This window comes from Macaca fascicularis, chromosome 2, assembly GCF_037993035.2.
Source record: "Macaca fascicularis isolate 582-1 chromosome 2, T2T-MFA8v1.1".
In the NCBI taxonomy this organism is placed as follows: domain Eukaryota; kingdom Metazoa; phylum Chordata; class Mammalia; order Primates; family Cercopithecidae; genus Macaca; species Macaca fascicularis.
In genome coordinates this window covers 38098199-38115091 of record NC_088376.1, presented here as the reverse complement: position 1 = coordinate 38115091, position 16893 = coordinate 38098199, and the positions used below count along the sequence as shown (strand labels likewise).

Below are 16893 nucleotides of genomic sequence, written 5' to 3'. Positions count from 1 at the left end.
TTGTGAGGGAATTCTGCTCTGTGTAGGGCCCGTAAGTCAATCCCTGCAACATTCTGGAACCCTATTAGTCTGGGTCCATGGGACAAGATCCCCACCTTCCTTACCAATTACTGCAACAATGCACAGGACTCTTACAGAACTAGACAGAGATTTGCAGACTCCTAGAGTATCAAGGCTGGTCAGGGCTTTTGAAACCTGAGCAATTCCTATTATTTAACATCTTGTGGTCACAGCTCTTTGAAGGCAATGCTTCTGCAAAGTTACATTGCCAACTCAGTGAATGCAACAACCAAGAGTTATAAAGATTGTTTGTTTGTTCGTTTTTTACATTTTTCTAAACTCTCACACTGCAAGTCTGAAATCAAGGCGTTTGCAGGGCCAGTCTCTCTCTGAAACCTCCAGGGGAGAATCCTGACTTGCTCCTTCTAGTTTCTGGTGTTTGCCAGCAACCCTTGGCATTCCTAGGCATCACCCAACCTCTGCCTCTGCCATCACATGGCCATCTTCTCCTTGTGTGTCTCTGTCTAATTTCCCCCTTCTTTGATGACTCCAGTGACTGGATGTAGACTTAATCCTAAGGCAGTATGACTTCATTCTTAACTTGATTACATCTGCAAAAACCCTATTTCCAAATAAGGTCACATTCACAGGAGTCAGACGTAAGGACTCCAATGTACCCTTTTGGGAGGGATACAATTCAACTGATCCCAGGGCCCCTCCAGAGCTAACACACCTTTCACACTCTCTTCCCAACACTGGCCAAGTCGGCCTCCTGTTCACCAGCCAGTAAGCACATCAAGTACTTTCTAGCCTCCTCTGTTCTGATAAGGCTTACATCTACCTCCGTTTCTTTCATTGTCTCTTGGGCCTTTTCTATGGGAGAGCAACTCCTCCCCTACCTGTGTTTGAGCTCAGGCTCCTCCAACTCCCTCCTTTCCTCCACACTCGGTCCTTGCTGGGCAAGCAGTGTCTGTGTCCAGCTCTGGGATCATTCCCATGAGGGAGGCACTGGTCATGCTCTTCCCCTAATCAACCCCTTTTCGTCCTTGGGCTTCAACACAAGTGTTCCTTCTTCAGGGTCTTGTGATACATGCTTGATATATGCGTCTCCACCATAGCACCTAACAATTGCAATTATATAATTACTTGCATAATTAGTTGTTTAATGTCTGTCTTTTCTGCTAGGAAGGAAACTTGAGGAGCTCAAGAACTACCTGTTTTGCTAACTGCAGTGTTATGCACATATTAGCTGCTTTAAAAATACATATTGGCTAGGAGAACAGCCAGTAGAGGCACTGCATGGGCTGCACCCAGGTGGCTGGCCCCTCCCACATGATGACAGGCATATGAGGAAGAGGGCTTTGCATATCACATCCCTGTGGGGCCCAGAATGGAGAGATGTGTTTTCTGAGAAACCTGACCCACTCCTTGTTCCGGTCCCTGGGGTACAGGCTGGCTCTGGCTCTGAAATTCCATACTGATCCCACCCATGCTAATAATATACAGGCCTTCCTAAGAATAATTATGCTGAGTCTTTTTCAAAAGGGAATTTCAGTCCGAGCCTGATCTCCCTAACTGAGCATTGGTGACAGAGTGACCCAGGGAGAGATATCAGAGCAAGGAGGAGCCAAATCTGCCCGAAGAAGAATTATTTGAGTGGTGGAGTAAGGGGTAGAGTGGCATTTGAATTATTTTACTCTCAGCTTAATTAATATTAGAGCAGAATTTCCAGGGGACAAGGACTCAGTTTTATCCTGGCTTCAATTAAAGGGTCTCCCTGTCTTGTCTTTGCTTGTCTTCATTCCTCTCCACTTTCCTACCCACCCAAGAGAGAGCCCTGCTACCCAAGCTCAATGATTGAAAGATGAGTAAGAAATCATAATTTGAAAACTGCCTCATGAGGCAGGTCATGAATCGGAAAGAGAAGAAAAGTAGGATTTAAATGTAAATACTGCTGGGAAGTGTAGGGAGAAGTAAAGTTGGACCTGGGGTCACTGGACAGAAAGCCAGTAAACCTTGCCCTTTCTGACAGATGAAGGTCATAGCCTCAGCCAAAATCTATCAGGCAGAGAGATCGACCCGACTGAGAAGCAGCTTGTTACAGTGGTGCAGCAAAGTGCAGACAGAAGGGGCTTTTTCCTGAAAATCTTGCAGAAAGGATTATCTTGGAGATAATTTGCTGCTTTCTTTGCACCTTTTATAATGTATTAAGCGCATTATTAAAAAAATCTGAAGCAGAGTACTGTTGCAGTCAAACTCACTGCTCAGTGGTAATGAGAGAAAAAAGCCCAGCTTTACCTGGTGCCTACTCGGAATGTTTGTGTCTGTACTTGTACGTTTCTGGGTAGCTCTGGGCGGTTGCGTGTAGTTCTGTGTGTACATCCCTCTGAATTTCACTGTGTATCTCTAACTATGCTTTGTGTAACAATGTATGCATAACTACACTATGCCCATTTCTCTCTCTCTCTCTCTCTCTCTCTGTGTGTGTGTGTGTATGTGTGTGTGTGTGTGTGCGCGCGCGCGCTACTGATGGACTGATGGGAGTTATTCATTGCAGGCTTTAGGGGAAGTTCACAAAGTCTTTTTGTCCTCATCACAGAGTTCCCCTAACCCTAGCCATTTTCTACCCATGAGGACTGTGCATAGCACTGCTGGTCCCTGGTGGAGTGGCAATGTCTGGGCAGTGTGGACAGGGTGATGCCTACCCTCAGCACTGCCCTCAGTGCCCTGCTGCTACCAGGGACAGTGGTGGCAGGTCTGCTATTCATCTTGGCTGTGTCAAAGCCAAGAAGGTCTCAGGCTGTTTGTGGCACCCACTTCTCCTGTGCAGGTCAGGTCTAGAGATGAGGTTTCACCATGTTGGCCAGGCTGGTCTCAAATTCCTGACCTCAAGAGATCTGCCCACCTTGGCCTCCCAAAGTGCTGGTATTACAGGCATGAGCCACCGTGCCTGGCTCAAGACTGAGGGTAATTTTTATCTGCCTGTCTCCAACTCCTTCATACCAATCCTCAGGATCTCCAGGGCTGATTTGACAGGTTTTTGCTTTTTCTTTTCCATAAAAAAGTGGACGGATGAGGGGGACAGGTTCAGACTCTGGGAAATGGGTTATTATGGGGGCAGACATGGCAGGATCAGAATGAGGGTTCCAGGACCTACAGGCAGATGCCAGTGTGGAGCTTTGTGCTGGTGGTACCTATTGGCCCTGTGCCCTCGCTGTCTCCTCGGTCTCAGACAAACGTGATGGAGGCATCTGGGAAGCTGGGTCACAGTACAGGTGTTGCCACCCCGTGAAAAGAGGCTGAAGCCCAAGTGTGGCCTGGGGCCTTCGTGCTTCCCTGGGCTTGGAGAAGGAGAAGTTCTAAGATGACCGAAAATATACTTTCTTTTCCAGCCTGACAGGATGGGGATTTGGTGTGAGATTTACTTGGCTTTTTGAGAAATACAGTAATTGACACTTCTTACAATGCAAGTTTGTGAAATACAATTTATCTTCCCTGAAACAGTTGCAATGCAGATTTTTCAAGTGTGCTCCAGGACTAGCAGGATCAGCACCATCTGGGAACTCACGTGACATGCAGATTCCTAGGCCCCTTCGGATCCATGAATCAGAAACTCTTGGGTGGGGTCCAGCAGTCTGTGTCTTTACAAGCCCTCCAGGAAGCTCTGGTCCCCAGGGAAGCATGAGAACCACAGGTTTCAATGGACACTAGTTTCTTTTCCCCTGTTATGTCTTGACAGGGTTTCCTCAGAATTTTCCCATGGTGATCCTGCCACGAGGTCCTCAATTTTCCTTTGTGAATATCAGCTTTTCTGGGTTTCTGGTGGCTGTCTGCCTTATTGTTTTGTTATAGAGTAACTGGAAATTGAGAAAGTTATAGGATCCTTTTCACTAGTTAGCTTTAAAATGTACATCTGGGCCGGACGTGGTGGCTCATGACTGTAATCCCAGCACTTTGGGAGGCCAAGGCTGGAGGATTACCTGAGGTCGGGAGTTCAAGACCAGCCTGACCAACATGGAGAAACCCTGTCTCTACTAAAAATACAAAATTAGCCAGGCATGGTGGTGCATGCATGTAATCCCAGCTACTCGGGAGGCTGAGGCAGGAGAATCGCTTGAACCCAGGAGGTGGAGGCTGCGGTGAGCCAAGATCGCACCATTGCACTCCAGCCTGGGTAACAAGAGCAAAACTCTGTCTAAAAAAGAAAGAAAGAAAAGAAAACTGTACATCTGATATCTCTTGCCATGGAATAGGGATTCTGAGAGATGGGGAAGCGCTTACGGTAGCATCCATAACATTTACATAAGCTGTGACCAGGACGGGACTTGTCCTAGCATGGTTACCAGTTTACCATATGGGTTTTTACAAATCTAACAAAATCATACAAACCCCATTTTATGGATGAGGAGACCTAGGCCCAAGTTCAGAAGGCATAGTGTGATCCAAACCCTGCATTCCTCATACCATGCCAGAGAACTATTTCACCACACCACACTGGGAAAGTTCCAGAAAAGGTCTTTTTGCCCCCTTCTCAGGTGACATTGCTGAACATAGGGATCAATTGGGCAGTACAATATCATGAATGAAGGCCAAATTTTGTGAAAGGAAAGGCCCTACAGATTTCAGCATGGAAGCGATTGTGGCTGAAATGCATGCTCGCTCCCAGAAGCACAGTGAGGACAGAGGCTGCAGCTGAGACAATAATTCATGGGAATAATAGATAATGGGTGTGTGTGGGGTTGGTGGTGGTGAGATGAGGGTGCTGCCCACACCATGTCCTGGGATGACTGAAATTCATCACAGAACAAAGACCTCTGGAGCGTACATGAGCGGCAGGCCTGGCTTCCTCCAGCAGGTTCAGGATGGGCCGTGGCACCAGGTACTCACGGAGATTACCCTTGTAGGAAGGCTGTCTCTTGCCCCATGAGGGGAGGCTGGACCCTTCATGCCTGGTGCCCTAGAGCAGTATAGGAAATGAGTCTGATGCAGATGGGGCAGATTCTAGAGGAAGTGGAACAGCTGAGCTGTCCCCAAGTGGATCCAAGCAGTTAATGTGGGAAAGAGGGGCAGCAACAGCCAGGGCAATGTGAGGAAGAGCTGACAAAGGGAAAACGATCCAGGAAGGACAAGGGCACAGCTGGCAAATGGCCTGAGAGGAGGGGGCAGATGGCCAAGGAATGGCTCTGTTTGCAGTTCCCAGAAGGAAACAGCAGCAAGGCAGAGGACATCAGCTGACATGAGAAGAGAGAAAGTAAGGAGGAGGAGGAACTGGTGGGCTTGGAAGAAAGTGAATCTCAGAAGTGGCAGAAACACAGAGTGTGGGAGGAACCGGGAGCTTGAGACAAGAGGAAGGAGCTGCAAGAGGAGTCAAAGGGGAAGGGGCTGAGGGAGATCAGAGGCGCCTTGAAGACTTAATGCAATTCATGATAAAACAGGGAGGCCTGCAGAGAGCAAGGCTGTGCAGAAGGATCGAGCAAGGCTGGAGGCTTCTTAGAGAGACAACCTGGGGGCTCTGAAGGATGGGAAAGTTGACACTACTTTAGCAGAAGGAACTTGACTGAATACTAAGAAGGGAAAATTATGCTTACAAAGGGACTGGATGGGCCTCTTCCTACTGATCAGAAGAGAAAGAAAGCCATGCTGAAATAGAGCTTTTGATTTAACCAGCATAAAGCTGTTATCCAGAGATTTATGGGATCCTGTTGGGGCTCTGCCCACCAATGTCAGCTGATAAAAGGTAAAGATCAAGTTTGTGAGTGTGTACGTGAGCTCCAAATACAATCAGTTAATCAAAGATGTGACACCTTTCCTCGCATGTGTATGCCCTCTTTTCTCTTGGTAACATTAGACAGAACCAGTAATAATGAGAAGGTGACCTGTGAGGTCAAACATCAAGAACTGGTCTATAACAGAAGCATGGGAATGTTTATTTGAACACACATAACGGCATTCAGAAATATACCTGCCAAAAACAAAGCTGTGTAAACCATGCAAGTGTTCAGAGTCCAGCCCAGCTCATTTATCTGTTTCTCTTAAAGAGCAGGAATATCAGCAGCAGTTCAGAACTATTCCTTAGTTTAGTGGATTTATTCCAATCATAAGAAAGCACAAAGGAGCAAATTCTATCTGTTCATTATTTCAGGAGCTTTTTGGGAAGGAAATGCTCCTGGGGCTAGAAATAGCAATCTAAAACAGAGAAGGAACACCTGGGGGAAAGTACAGTGGAGAATTAAATCAGAGTGAGAGATGAAGGTTGAGGACCTGGTAGGAGAAACTAGAAAACTTTAATAGCTATTAACGAGGTCTTCACTTACAAAGTAAAACCAGATGTATTAGAAGATGGTGATGTTAAAAAGATCTTGAAAGAACTGCATAAAATAGGGGAATTACGATGGAGTAGAGAGGTCTTAAGTACTGTCTTAAAGAACTGCTGATTAGGGGGATAAGCTGAATGTTCCACTTTTGGTGTCAAGTATGTTTCTAACAAATGGACTGTCTAGCAAACAAGAGAAGAAAAACATAAGAGAAGGAAAAAGAAAATAAAGGAAAAATGAACTGAAGATTCTGGAAACTGAACAGCACAGGGTTTTATCTTCTGTAGCTTTTCCCTAAGGGCAGCCATGGTCTGCTCAGTGGCTCAAACTGCAACAGAAAACCCCACCACCTTTCTGACTGGAGGAACCAAGGGAAGGAGTTCAGCACAATCAGGGCTGCTGGAGAGCTGAGGGAGAATCCCTAGAAACAAGATAACAAGGGAAAGGTAATACCAAATTCTGTGTATAAAGTCTTCCCAATTTTCTAGCTGAACCCTGAAACACGCATGTATAAGACAGATTAAAAACCATAAAAACTGGGGGCTGAGCTGTTGCCCACTGCAAACATGACAGAGTTTACAGGTTGAGTCTAACCAAGTTAATTTCCTGCTAAACCAAAAATACCAACACTCTGGTTCAGTGTAGCAGAATCCAATCACCACATCATAACATTCATGTTTATAATCCCAAACTTCTAGATGTGTAAAGAGCCAGGGAAATGTTTCCCATTTTAATGGGAAAAAAGCAAATAAGATGCTAATCCCAGGACCACCCAGATGTTAACATTATCAAATATTTTACAGTTGCTATTGTAGCTATGGTCAACGAGGTAAAGAAAAATATGCTTATGAATGATAAAAGGATAAAATATCTCAGCTGAGATTCTGAAACTATAAAAAAGGATTAACTAGAAAATATAGCTCTAAAAAACACAATTATTAGAAAAAAATCGCCAGAAGGGCCCAAAAACAAAACAAAGATGGCAAATGGTAAAATCAATGAGTTTGAAGATAGACCTGAAGAAGAGAAAGGAAAAATCAGGGAAAATAATGAACAGAACCTCAGGAACCTGTGGAACATTTTCAAAAGTTCTCCCTCTAAATAACTGCAGCCCTACCAGAAGGAGAAAAAAAAGAACAAAAATAATATTTGAAGAATATGGCTGAAATCTTGTATATGGCAAATATACAGAAAGACAGAAATTTACAGATCTTATAAAGCATAGAGAACCTCAAACAGGATAAATTTGGGGAAAAAAGTATGCTCAGGCATATCATAGTCAAGCTAAAAACTAAAGATAATGAGAAAATCTTGAAAGCAGCCAGAGAAATATGACACAGTATATATACGAATATATATGTATGTGTATATACATATATTTGTAAGAGAACAATGATTCAAGTAATTGTAGGATTTCTCATCGGAAGCCATGGTAACCACAAGACAATGAAACAATGTTAAAGTGATGAAAGAAAAACCAAACTATAAACCAGAATTGTATATTCAGCAAAAATATATTTCGTAATAAATGCAAAATATAGACATTTCTCTGATAAAGGAAAACTAGGAGAATGCATTGCCAGAGACCTGCACTACAAAAAATGTTAAAGGTATTTCTTCAGACTGAAGGAATGATGCCAGAGGGAAACTTGGATCTTCAGGAATAAAGGAAGAACAAGAGAAATGATAACTATTCTGAGTCAATGAAAAACATTTTCCTCTTGATTTCTTTAAAATACACATGGCTGTTTAAAGCAAAAATTGTAACACTGTCTTTAGGACTATAAATGTATGTAGATGGAACATATATAACAATGATAACATCCCACAATGATAACATAGTGGGAGGGATGGGTAAATGGATCTATATGATATGATTATGTGTGGTCTCTATATTTTATGTAAAGTGGGAATATGAACCCTAAGTAGACTAGGAAAAATTAAGATATATATATTATATAAGCATATATTATATATTATTATGTTAATTCTAGAGTAACTATGAAAAAAGCAAATGCAAAGAAGTAAAGCTGAAAATCAAGAATAAGTAAAAGTTAAGTGCCTATCCATCTCTGCCTGTACATGGGGTGGGGAGGGATGCAATACCACCTTGTCTCTCTGCCTCACCCAAGGGCCAATAGAGCCAGTGGCAAAGATGACAGCTGACTTGGACTCTACAGAGAATCCTTTGCTGGGCCTTTGGGAGGAAAAGAGGGAAAAGTAAAGCCAGAGAAACAGGCTTTCTAGAACATCACAAAGGACCAAAGTTGAGCAGGGAGTCTGGCACACTGTGGGGCCAGAGAGGGACTCACAGTGTCCTGAGCATTGGACTCAGAGTCTAGAGAACGAGACTGAAGGGCCAAAGCTGCCGCTGCAATAGCACGCTGTGTGGCTTGAGTAACTCATTTGACCACTCTGGGCCATGGATTCCTCATCCAAAAGTGAGGAGGTTGGGTTTACGGCAAATTCTTATTTCTTAATTGACTGTCAGGAGGAAAGGGACAATTGGACAGCTACTGTTCCTACCTTATGTACATCTGTATTGGCAAACTGGGCTCCTTCATGTCCAGAACCAGGCTCTTTTCCCATTCTATCCTTTCCCAAATGAAGTACATTTGCACCCACTGTTTTGTTTCTGTTTGTATGCCAATGATGATTCCTAAATGTGCATCTTCATTTGGACTTCTCCTCTATGCACCAAACGCACATATACAGCTGCCTATTCAGCAGCTCTACTGAGATATCCCACAGACACATAAAAGTCAAAATGGTTTAAACAAGTGTCTCTCAGAATTTTGTAAGTATCAAAATCATATGCAAAATTTTAGTAACAGTGAAAAAGTCCAGATTCTATTCTACTTCAATGAGTCTGTGCCTCTGTGCTCTGTATTAACTCTCCAGGTAAATCTGATACTCAATGACATTTGAGAATTTGAAAATTGAGAATTTGAGAATAACTATTCTGAATCAAATCCACAATCTATTCCTAACTCTTCTACTCCTTCAACCAATTTCTCTCCAGCATCCTCACTCTCAGAGAATGGAGCTGTCATCCATCCAGAGGCGCAGGCTGGATACTTGGAGTCATCCTCTGCCATCTGCCACTCTCACCTGTAAGTGCCATCTGCTGTCAAGTCCTTCTGCATCACCCCATTGGACCTTCTGGGCTTCATTCGCTGCATCCCAGCCCCATTGCCCTATAGCCTCCTGATGCATCTTCCCGTCTCTACTAGTGCCTCTCCCACCCATCCTCCACGCTGCAGTCAAGGTAAATTTAAAAATATATGTATTTTATTTGAGACAACTTCAAATATCTACAAAAGTTGCAGTTGCAAGACTACTACAATTAATGCCTGTACACTCTTCACTCAGGCACCCTACAATTGTCCCAGAGATGTCCTGGTAAGGATCACATGGCATACCCAGTGTCATGCCTCTCAATCTGGAGCAGTTTCTCAGTCTCCTTGACTTTCATGACCTTCACATTTTTGAAGCACATAGGCCACACATTTAATAGAATGTACCTCAATTTGAGGTAGTCTGATGTTTTCTCATGATGAGCCCCAAGTTATAAATTTTGAACAGAGTATTGCAAGTGTTATGTTCTTTTCATTGCATCCTCTAAGCTGTACAGAATATCTACCTGTCCTGTTACTGCTGGTGTTAACTTTAATCACTTGATTCAGATGGCATTTGCCAAACTTCTCTGTAAAGCTACTTCCTCCATCTTTGTAATAAATAAATATTTTGGGGGGAGATACTTTGAAGATACGTAAAATCCTGTTTCTCTCCTGATGTTCCTCTCAAGTTTTAGCATCCACTGATGTTTCTTATCTGAATTAGCTATTAATCTGGTGGTTGCCAAATAGTGAATTTCTAATATCATCATTCTTTCCTCTACAGGGAAGAGCTTTCTCTGGTTTCTATTTATTTGTTCATTTATATGCATATTAGTGTGGACTCAATAGTCCCCATCTTATTCAGTAGATTATAACTTGTTACTATTATTACATGTTGTGAGGCTCAAATTATCCAGATTTGGACATTTGGAGGCCCTTCAAGCTGGATGTTGTTCTTTTTAATATGTGCTCATTATTCTTTGAGTACTTTCTCATTTTCTGGCACAAAAAAAAGATGTGTTGGTCTCATTTCACATTTTCCCTGTCCAGGCCTTGGAAGGGGCCACGTCTCTAATGAGTCCTGGTTGGTTTTAGGGGAGAATATGGAATCCAAGATCTGAGTGCCAGCTGTACTCCTTGCTATGTAGATGTTACTGCTTCAAAGCCACTCTCACCCTATATTTATTTCTCCATTTCTATATATTTAAAACCACCGGTTCACACTAATACCTCCAATTTTGATTCCACAGCATACAATTCATTCTACCTTTTATGCTTTCCATATTTATACCTCTGTTCCTACAGTTCCCATTATTTCCAATTTATTTTTAAATCTCCCTGTATATAGCTTATCTCTCAATCTTTCTGAGCCAGTAGCCCGTTCACATGTGGGTCCTGATATCTGCTAGGGCTTGCCTCCCTTGTTTAGAACATCTACCCTGGTTGAGTCTGCTTAATGGCTTTTTTGGTGAAAGAAAACAGGAAGAAATCCAAGAAAGTTATTTCTAAAGAAGGCAAGGAAAGAGATTGGAAGGAAAAGGCTAAAGAAAAGCCAGGTTATGTTTCCAAAATTCAAAACCATCACTTTCGAACCACATGTGTGCATCTCTCTGTGTGCACAGCACACACACACGCACACACACACAACTCGAGAAAGGTTTACCATCGCTCTAAGGCTGCAACTCCTATCACAAGGGTTTGGGGAAGATCCTACATGATGGATGCCACAGGCCTCCTTGGATACTTCCTCCCTAATTCTCCAAATGCCCTAAACAGGGGTCCCTTCTGAGTTCTACCCCATCTTCCCTCTTGCCACAGGGCATTTGTATATGCTACCTCTCTGCCTCTGTAGTCCAACTTGCCACATTTAGTTGGGGCAGAATGCTATAGACTGAATGTTTATGTGTCCCCCAAATTCATATGTTTAAGTCCTAATCCCCAGTTGGATGATATTTGAAGGTGGAGCCTCTGGGAGGTGATTGCAGTTAGTTTATGTCATGAGGGTGGAGGCCCCAAGATGGGACTGACGTCCTTATAAAAGAGGAAGAGGCAAGATCTCTCTCTGTGCACATGCCAACAAAAGGCCATCTGAGGACATAAGCAGGAATAGGGCCCTCAATAAGAATCCAACCGTGCTACTTAGCATCTTGATCTTGGACTTCCAAGCCTACAGATGATAAGAAATAAATGACCGCTGTTTAAGCCATCCGGTGTGTGGCAGTTTGCCATGGGAGCCCAGGCTGACTAAAATAGTGACTATTCTTTAAATCTCTGCTGTAGCACCATCTCTTCCTCTGGAAGCCCTCCTAGACACAGTTAGGCCACTCTGTTATCTATTGTTTTATTCATGCTCTCACAAAACATAGTGGCCCTTATTTCAGTTGGTAATTATGCACTAATTTGGGCATGTGTTTGATTAACGTTCCCAGTCCTCACTTAACTGAGAGCAGTAACAATGTCTCCTTTTGATCATAATTATGTCCCCTCAGCTTGTGGCCTAATGTTGACACATAGTACTCAATAAATATTTGTCACGTGAATAAATTGTTTGTAGTTTTAGAAAAAATATTTGCTTAATAATCAAACATAATTTTTTCTATTTTGAACAAAAGGCAAAGTGTGAAGAAATGATATTCAAATATAGTGAGATAGGTGGCCATATGACTGTGTAGAATCCTGAAAACTCTTAGGCCTAAAAGTATAATAAGCTCTATCATCTAGAAAGACACTTACAAAATCACAGCAAGTAATCTAAATAATGTGTACAGAAAAATAATGTGGGAAATCTTTTACTGAAGAAACTTTTAATGTCATGTATATGTAAACGGTATATTTGGCTCACATCATCATTTAGGTGATTCAGGATCACTGAAATGTTAATCTTCCCAAAGAGAGAGTAGAATTTCAGTTAAAATCCACATGTGAGTGTACATGTATGTGTGCATGTTTTGAAACTGGACAGACGATTTTAAATTGCACTTGAAAGAAAAGATATTTGAGAACAGTCAAGGAAGCTTTCAAAATCTATTTTAATGGATAATGGATAAGGATAATGAAGGATAACATGCTTTACCCATACAGTAAGACTTTTTTTTTTTTTTTTTTGAGATGGGGTTTCCCTCTTGTTGCCCAGGCTGGAGTGCAATGGCACAATCTTGGCTCACTGCAACCTCTGCCTCCCAGGTTTAAGCAATTCTCCTGCCTCAGCCTCCCAAGTAGCTGGGATTACAGGCATGAGTCACCATACCCAGCTAATTTTTTGTATTTAGTAGGGTCGGGGTTTCACCATGTTGATCAGACTGGTCTCGAACTCCTGACCTCAGGTGATCCACCCACCTCGGCCTCCCAAAGTGCTGGGATTACAGGCGTGAGCCACCATGCCCAGCCTACAGTAAGATTTTTAATAATATTACTATAATCAGAATATAGGCAGGAGCTAGCATTATTATAATCATGACAACATAGTTGAGCATAAGAATAAATAGATTATAAAAGCAGAATTGAGAATCAAAACATAGTTCATATAATGAACTTAATATGTCAAGGATGACGTGTGATTCAATAAAAATGAATAATATATTTAATAAGTAGTGTTGGCATAATTGTTCACCTGAACAAAACAGTGTGAGAATATACCTCCAAATACATAGTCAAAAATGAATTCCAGAATATTTCTGGTGTCTATCAAAAAGAGAATGGACAAATAAACCATGGAATATTACTCAGCAATAAAAGGAACAAACTCCTGCTTCACACACAACATGAACGGTTCTCTTAACCATAATGCTAAGTGAAAGCAACCAGATGCAAAAAAGCATATGCTGTATGACTCCACTTATATGAAGTTATAAAACCAACTGATGGTCAAAAAAATTAGAACAGTGGTTGCTTCTGGGTATGGATGTGGGTGAGGATGCAATGGGGAGGGATGAGGTTGTGGGGGCTTCCTGGTTTTATGGCAATTTTCTGTATCTTGATGAGAGTTTGGGTTACACAGTTGTGTGCATTTTTAAAACCTCTATAAATGTACACTTGAGACTTGTGAGTTTCACTCTACGCACATTTTACCTTAAAAAAGAACATTAAACAAATACATGTGAGAGACATGTATGCTAAAGTGGCTAGGGGTGATATGTAATGATGTATGCAAGTCACTTGGAAATACAACAAAACAATAGATGGTGTGATGGATGGGCAGAGGGATGGATAGACGAATAGTTACATGATAAAGCAAATGTACCAAGATATTAATTCTAGAATCTAGGTGGTAGGTATATGACTGTTCTCTGCCAAATTCTATCAAGTTCTCTGTGTGCTTGAAATTTTTCAAAATAAAATGGTGGGAAAAATAAATACATTTCACAGGTACTAAATATTCAAATATAAAACAAACACCCTTCCCAATAAAATAGCCCAGGACACTAGGAAATATTTTATAGCCTTGGAGTGAACATAACTTTTAAAATAAACCAGGTAACCCAAGAAGACAGCTATTTCATGAATGTTAACCACTTTATAAGCCAGAGGATATCATAAACAATATAAAAGAATAACAGATGGGGGAAAAGATAAATTATATCACACAGAGCAGGCAAAGGAGTAATATCTGTAATATAGACTTTCTATAAGTTTCTAAGAAATCAACAAACAACCCAGTAGAAAAATAGGTAAGGACATGTACAAACAATAGAAGAGAAAACACAAATCCCTGCACCATGTGAAAAGATATCAATATCACTAGCAGTCAGTTGAAAATGTAAATTAAAACAAAATGATGCTACTTATATACAATGGAGTACTATTCAGCCATAAAAATGGATGAGATCCTGTCATTTGCAACAACACGGATGCAACTGAAGGTCATTATGTTAAGTGAAATAAGCCAGGCACAGAAAGATAAACATCATATGTTCTCACTTATTTGTGGGATCTAAAAATTAAAACAATTGAACTCATGGAGATAGAGAGTAGAAGGATGGTTACCAGAGGTTGGGAAGGGTGGTTGGGGAGGCGGGTGGTATAGGGGGTATGGTTAAATACCAAAAAAAAAAAAAAAAAAAAACCCAGGAAAAGTGAATAAAACCTACTATTTGATAGCAAAACAGGGTACCTATAGTCAATAATAATTCAATTGTACATTTTAAACTGAAAGAGGCTGGGCATGGTGGCTCATGCCTATAATCCCAGCACTTTGGAAGGCCGAGGCGAGTGAATCACTTGAGGCCAGGATTTCGAGACCAGCCTGGCCAACATGGCAAAATCCCTTCTCTACTACAAATACAAAAAAAAAAAAAAAAAGTTAGCAGTGCATGGTGGCGCACACCTGTAGTCCCAGCTACTCGGGAGGCTGAGGCAGGAGAATCGCCTGAACTCAGGAGGCAGAGGCTGCAATGAGCCGAGATCGCGCCACTGCACTCCAGCCTGTATGACAGACTAAAGACTGTCTCAAAAAATGAATAAATAGGCCAGGTGCAGTGACTCACGCCTATAATCCCACCAGCACTTTGGGAGGCCAAGGTGGCCAGATCAGCTGAGGTCAAGAGTTCAAGACCAGCCTGGCCGACATGGCGAAAACCCATCTCTACTAAAAATACAAAAACATTAGCTGAGCATGGTGGTGGGTGCCTGTAATCCCACCTACTTGGGAGGCTGAGGCAGGAGAATCTCTTGAACTCTGAAGGTAGAGGTTGCAGTGAGCTGAGATCATGCCATTGCACTCCAACCTGGATGACAAGAGTGAAACTCCATCTCCAAAAATTAAAAAAAAAATAAAAAATCAATTAAGATAACTAAAAGGGATTGTATGTAACACAAAGGATATATGCTTGAGAGAATGAATACCGCGTTTTCCATGATGTATTATGCGTTGCATGCCCGTATCAAAACATCTCATAAACCTTTTACATATATACACCTGCTCTGTACCTACAAAAATTAAAAATCAAAAAATTAAATTTAAAAATTTAAAAAATGTAGACATATGTGAAATTTTAAAATGAGGCATCATTTTTCATTGTTGGAGCAGCAACCCTTTGTGAGGGCTGATCACCTCCAGGTCTGGTGAGGATGCTGAAGCCCAGCGCCATACATTCCCAGTGGATGGAGTGTGAATGTTTGCTAACTTTCAGAAAAGTAATCTTGGCAGCAACGATGCCCAAAAGACACCCCAGATCACAGAGGAATAGGCATAATATGATCCAAATTTTGTAGAATAAAAATGTTCAAATTTTTGACCGAAGAGAAAAATGCCAAAGAAGGCACACCTAATTGTTGAAATTGGCAGGTGTAGATAAACTGTGGTCTGAAAGCTAAACTTGGCTGGTCCCTTTTTTAATAGTCCATGAGCTAAGAATGACATTTATAACTTCTTACGGGGTTAGTTACATTCTAAATGGTTATATAATTATCTACATGATATCCTTCATTTTGCCTCTTAGCCAGCAAAGCCTAAAATATTTATTAGACAGCCCTTTGAGAAAAACTTTACCATTCCCTGCCTCAGGGGAATTTTAGTTTATTTTTTATTCTTTTTCTTTTAAAATTTTACTTTAAGTTCTGGGATACATGTGCAGAACATGCAGGTGTGTAACATAGGTATACGTGTGCCATGGTGGTTTGCTGTACCTATCAACCCATCATCTAGGTTTTAAGCCCTGAATGCATTAGGAATTTGTCCTAATGCTCTCCCTCCCCTTGCCCCTCACCCTCTGACAAGCCCTGGTATGTGATGTTCCTCTCCCTGTGTCCATGTGTTCTCGTTGTTCAACTCCCACTTATGAGTGAGAACATGTAGTGATTGGTTTTCCGTTCCTGTGTTAGTTTGCTAAGAATGATGGTTTCCAGCTTCATCCATGTCCCTGCAAAGGACATGGACTCGTTCTTTTTTATGGCTCCATAGTATTCCATGGTGTATATGTGCCACATATACAGTCTTTATCCAGTCTATCATTGATGAGCATTTGGGTTGGTTCTGAGTCTTTGCTATTGTAAATAGTGCTGCAAAAAACATATATGTGCAGGTATCTTTATAGTAGAATGATTTATAAACCTTTGGGTATATACCCAGTAAAGGATTGCTGGGTCAAATGGTATTTCTGGTTCTAGATCCATGAGGAATCACAACACTGTCTTCCACAATGGTTGAACTAATTTACACTCCCACTAACAGTGTAAAAGCATTCCTATTTCTCCACAGCCTCACCAGCATCTGTTGTTTCCTGACTTTTTAATGATTGCCATTCTAATTGGCATTTCCTTTTACTTCTCTGTATTGTTTTGATTTTTATAATAATCATGCATTACTTTCACAGGTTTAAAGAGGATGGACAGGTAGACAGGTAAGTAGGTAGATCAGTCACTTTGGGTGCTGTTGAAATGGATGTAAGGAGACAAAAGGAAACCAGGGACACCAGTTAGGAAGCCACTGTAACAATCCAGGTGAAAGGGAATAGTGCTTTGGA

The 16893-nt window shown here is 41.7% G+C and overlaps 1 protein-coding gene across 4 annotated transcripts in view; it reads right to left on the bottom strand.

Annotated features, from left to right (window-relative positions):
* Positions 1-16893, bottom strand: part of EPHB1 (EPH receptor B1) — a 451907-nt gene that overhangs the window by 34384 nt on the left and 400630 nt on the right. The gene's annotated exons all lie outside the window — the stretch shown is intronic.